Source organism: Colobus angolensis, unplaced genomic scaffold (assembly GCF_000951035.1).
Source record: "Colobus angolensis palliatus isolate OR3802 unplaced genomic scaffold, Cang.pa_1.0 Scaffold188, whole genome shotgun sequence".
Taxonomy (NCBI): domain Eukaryota; kingdom Metazoa; phylum Chordata; class Mammalia; order Primates; family Cercopithecidae; genus Colobus; species Colobus angolensis.
This window is the reverse complement of record NW_012115021.1, coordinates 4,774,582-4,780,387: the sequence shown is the minus strand read 5'-3', so window position 1 is coordinate 4,780,387 and position 5,806 is coordinate 4,774,582. Positions and strand designations below refer to the sequence as shown.

The 5,806-nt window shown below is 40.2% G+C and overlaps 1 pseudogene; it reads right to left on the bottom strand.

Moving 5' to 3' along the window:
- Positions 1-1,036: 1,036 nt before the first annotated feature.
- LOC105510470 lies at positions 1,037-2,333 on the bottom strand (annotated as a pseudogene).
- Between the last annotated feature and the right edge of the window lie 3,473 nt (positions 2,334-5,806).

The window sequence follows — 5,806 nt, the reverse complement described above, 5'->3', positions numbered from 1 at the left end:
ATGGTACAGCCACCTTGGAAGACAGTTCAGCTGTTTCTTGCAAAACTAAACATACTCTTACCATACAATCCAGCAATCATGCTTTTCAGTATTTACCCAAACAGGAGGAAAATTTATGTCTACACAAAAACCTACACACAGATGTTTATAGCAGCCTTATTCATAATTGCCAAAACTTGGAAGCAACCAAGATGTCCTTCAGTATGTGGATAAATGGTGGTACGTCCAGACAATGAAATATTTTTCAATGCTAAAAAGAAATGAGCTATCAAGCTACGAAAAGACAGGAAAGAACCTTAAATGCATATTACTAAGTGAAAGAAGCCAATCTGAAAAGTCTACATACTGTATGGTTCTAACTATATGACATTTTGGAAAAGGTGGAACTATGGAGATGGTAAAAAGGTCAGTTGTCTCCAGGGATTGGGAAGAGGGAGGGATGAGACAGGCAGAGCACAGAGGATGTACAGGGCTGTGAAAGTTTTCTGTACGATACTGTAATGGTGGATCCGTATCATTATACATTTGTCCAAACCCATAGAATGTGCACCACTAAGAGCAAACACTGATGCAAACTACATTTTGGATGATAATGACATGTCAATGTAGGTTCATCAATTGTAACAAAGGAACTACTGTGGTGTGGGATGTTGGTAATGGAGGAGGCCAGATGTGGTAGAGGGGAAGGGGACATATGACATTCTATACTTTCTGCTTAATTTTGCTGTAAAATGAAAATTGTTCTAAAAATAGTCTATTTTTAAACACGCACATGCAATTACATATCATTGTTGCAAGTCTTTACTTAGCCTCTTCTATGGCCCTTATTCTCAGGAGACACTGAAAGCTAATTACTTGATTAGACAATGGCTCCTTAGATCTGACAAGGTCTAAGCACAACCAAAAGCACAAGTGACAAAAAAAAAAAATAGATAAATTGGACTTCACCAAAATTAAAAATGCTTGTGCTGCAAATGTTACCATCAAGAAAATCAAAAGACAACACACAGAACAGGCAAGTGTTTTTTTTCCACATAAAAATGGCATCTGCTTTATTTGGTATACTTTCATTTCAGAACAAAATAAACAAAAAAGCACAATACACAACATCCAATATCCTGTTATAAAAGTAGGAAGAGAATGGGGCTTAAGGCTCTTGTTTCCTGCCTTAAGGCAGGAAAAGACACACTGACAGGAGAGAAAAAACACTAGACATTTGCAGTGGGAGCCAGGTGAGATAAGGCCACTCAAGGCCGCGGGACAGAGCCACTCAAGGAACCATGGGGACACTATACAAGGGCACAAGGTTTCCAAATATAAACTCCTAGTCTACTTCTTCCATGTGAGACCCATTCTCCTCACCCTCAAGCAAGGGTATCTCATCAGAAACAACAGCACTGGGTTCTTCTATTGTCACTTCATCTTCATCAATACCTATACCTAGCTTGATCATGTGGTAGATGCAGTTGGAGTGGGTCTGGGGATCCTCAAGGGAGAAGGCAGAAGAAAACAGAGCAGTTTCAAACAGCAGCACCACCAGGTGCTTGACAGCTTTGCTGTTCTTGTCTGTCTCAGCCTTTTGCTGCAGCCTCTCCACAATGGGGTGATCGGGTTGATCTCCAGGTGCTTTTTGGCCACCATGTATCCCATTAGAGAGTTGTCTCCAATTGCCTAAGCTTTCATGATTCACTCCATATCGGCTGTCCAGCCACAGGTGTTGATCACAATGCAGCAGGGGAAGACACAAGCCTTTTGGAGGTTGTCACCTTCTCAACCTTCTTATCTAAGATTTCTTTCATGAGCTTGCAGAGGTTCTCAAACTTTGCCTTGCTCTCTTCCATTTTCTTCTTCTCCTTTCATCCTCAGGTAGCTCGACCCTCTTTGGCAATAGAGACCAGGCTCTTCTTATTAAACTCCTTGACCAGCTGCACACAGTACTTTCAGTGAGTTTGGTCGAGTATACCTCCTCGAAGCCCCGCTTTGAGAGGTGTCTACCTGCTCTTTGCTCTCACCGGTGATGTAACAGATGGACTTCTGTACCTCCTTCATGTGAGAGAGATACTCTGACAGAGACATCAACTCATCTTCAGACTGGGAGGTGTGATAGCACAGCAGCTCAGATAGCCGTCCCTAGTTAGTGGAGTCCTCATGGATCCCAAGCTTTAGATTTTTAGAGAATGCCCCATAGAATTTCTTGTAATTCTCCTTCACTTCTGCCAGCTCAGAGAAGGGCTCAAGCCACTTCTTAACAACATTTTCGTGAATGACTTTCAAGATTTCTCTCTGCTGGAACATTTCTTAGGAGATGTTCGGGGCAGATCCTCAGGGTCCAATAGTTCAAGTAATTAAATAGGGAAAGAGATCGACAGTAAAACTGACTATTAAAAGGAGTGCATTCAATTCGCAATTGCAGATATGGAACCAACCTAAGTGCTCATCAACCAACAAGTGGATAAAGAAATGTGGTATATATACACCATGGAATACTACTCAGCCATAAAAAGGAATGAAATAATGTCTTTTGCAGCAACTTGGATGGAGTTGGAGGCCATTATTCTAAGTGAAGTAACTCAGGAATGGAAAACCATTCTCACTTATAAGTGGGTGCTAAGCTATGAGGATGCAAAGGAATAAGAATGATATAATGGACTTTGGGGACTGTGGAGGAGGAAGTTAGGAGGGGGTGAGAGATAAAAGACTACATATTGGGTACTGTGTACACTGCTTGGGTGATGAGTACAGCAAAAATCTCAAAAATCACCACTAAAGAATGTATCCATGTAACCAAAACCACCTGTACCCCCAAAACTATTGAAATAAAAATAAAAATTAAAAGAGTGCATTAAGTAGATATTTTTAGGAAAAAAACTTTTTGTTTGTTTGTTTGTTTTTTGTTTTTTTGCGGGGGTCAGGGTCACTCTGTCACCCAGTCTGGAGTACGGTGGCGTGATCTCGGTTCACTGCAACCTCCTCCTCCCGGGTTCTAGCGATTCTCCTGCCTCGGGCTCCCAAGTAGGTGGGATTACAGGCATGCACCACCCAGACCTGGCTGATTTTTTTTGTATTTTTAGTAGAGACGGGGTTTCATCATGTTGGTCAGGCTGGTCTTGAACTCCTGACCTCAAATGATCCGCCCGCCTTGGCCTCCCAAAGTGCTGGGATTACAGGCATGAGCCACTGCGCCTGTCCGAAAAAAACTTATAATCTCTTATCCCCACCAATGTTATACAGTCTTAGTAGCAAGTAGAATATATATAATTGTAATTTTTGCAGAATTGTCTTGTGTACTCTAAAAGTAAACAAAATAAGCTTTGAGATTTTTATTTAGTTTTTTGTTATCTAAAAAACACCTCAAAAACATTGCAGCTATGAAATCGGTGGAGAATTTCCAGGCCAATTTCTGCATGAAAGCCTGACCCTGTAGGACTAAGGGAAAAAGCAAAGCCTCAAAACTTCTGGAGTCCTTTTTACCCTCATCAATAATGCAAACACTTGCCCTCAATTCCACGGCCTCCCTGGGTCAGAAGAACTGACACTGGAGTCCAAGGCACACAGAAAAGGGGGTGTCCTGGGGTAAGGGTGGGGCCAGATCTAGACCTACCTGCCCCACTTCTCACCGAACCCCCATCGCCACCACCAAGCCTCTTGGAACTGCTCTGATATGAGCCAGAGCATCAGGAACGTCAAATGTCAAATCAAGCTTGGAGCAGCTAACTTTGAGGGATAGTTATCTACTTTAAATTTTGGATGTTTTAAAACTATTTGAAACAAAAGTCATCTCTATAATCCCTTTTCAGTCATTTTTTAATCTTCTTTTGGACTAAGACAGGTGTTTAAATCAATAATTCAAAGAAATTTATATATATGTATATATAAATATTAGAAATGACAATCAAAAAGTTCAACTTTAATTAACCACTTCATTGGTTGTGAGTTTCACTTCCCAGCAGTCATCCACTAATTAATATTTGTTAATCTCCATAGCAGAGTGAGCAGACCCAAAAATCACAACAAAAGTCCTTTGACTTAAACAGGAGAAGAATTTATTTCCTTTAAAAGAAAGACCAAGGACAAATACCGTATGATCTCACTTATGTGTGGAATCTAATAAAGTTGAACTCATGGAAGCGGAGAATAGAATGGTGGTTATCAGGGGCTGTGGATGGGGGTGTGGGGGAGATATTGGTCAAAGGGTACAAAGTTTTAGTTAAACGGGAGGAATAAGTTTAAGAGGTCTATTGTGCAACATGGTGACTGTAGTTAATAACAATATATTGTATACTTGAAAATTGCTAAGAGAAGATTTTGTGTTCTCATCACAAAAAAATAAGTATTTAAGGTAATGCATATGTTAATTAGCTCAATTTAGCCATTCCACACAATGTAGACATAATTCCAAATCTCATGCCATACACCATGAACATATACACAATTATTTGTCAATTGAAATAAATAAATAAGGAATGGCAGTTTGATTAATCAAAAATGGAGGAGAGGGGATTTATACCAGATCCAGTCAACCAATAGCCAGGCTTTGTTTCCAGCCAATTAAATAGCAGAAAAGATTATAGCTTCCACCCATTCGACAACAGTGTGATAAGCTAAGGAGTCATGACAAAATGCGATTAATTTCACTTTCTTTTCAATCATTTCAAGAGTGTTTGGTTCTATTCTATATGATTCTTTAAGTATTTGCATTACTCCCAACATTTGTATCCTCATTATTGGGAACGTCATAGTTCCTAAAACATTGATTTCTGGCTTAAGTATGAATTTTGCAAGTACAGTTTGTCCATATTAACGAGAAAAGAAAATGTGATCCTACATAATCACATGGGACAGTAACAAAAGAATATGGAAAGATGCTCTTAGGAAACATTGCCAAAGACATGGAAATGGGCAAAAGATTACTGAGTGTCTTTTCAGTGAAGTGCTGTTTATTGTCCAAGTGACCATTCCAGGATTGTCTGGCTCTATCCAGGTATAAACCTTTGACTGATTGTCTTCCCATTATTTAGGCTATTTTATAACTCTGTAAGGGTGGAAGTTAAGCTATAGAAAACTGTTAGTAATGCAAATAATTATTATCTATTGAAATGCAAATACACTGTATCTGGAAATATAATGAATTTCTGCCCTGTAGAAAGAATAATCTCAGACATTACATTTCATTGCCATACAAGACAGCAACATCCAACAAAATACATGTAGAATGCAAGCCACATATGTAATTTTACATTTTCCAGTAGCACACTGAAAAGGATAAAAAGAGGTGAAATTCATTTTAGTAATACATTTTATTTAATTCAGTTATGTTCAAAATATTATCATTTTAACAAGTAGTCAACATAAAAAATACTGAGATAGTGGTGCCAAGATGGCTGAATAGGAACAGCTCCAGCCTCCAGCTCTCAGCATGAGTGACACAGAAGACAGGTGATAGTTCTGCATTTCCAACTGAGGTACTGGGTTCATCTCACTGGGGCATGTTGGACAGTAGGTGCAGGACAGTGGGTACAGCCCAATGAGGGAGAGCTGAAGCAGGGCAAGGCATCGCCTCACCCGGGAAGTGCAAGGGGGAAGGGAATTCCCTTTCCTAGCCAAGAGAAACCGTGACAAACAACACCTGGAAAATTGGGTCACTCTCACCCTAATACTGCGCTTTACCAAGGGTCTTAGCAAATGGCACACCAGGAGATTATATCTCGTGCCTGGATCAGAGGGTCCTACACCCACAGAGCCTCCCTCATTGCTAGCACAGCAGTCTGAGATCTAACTGCAAGGCAGCAGCGAGGCTGCGGGAGGG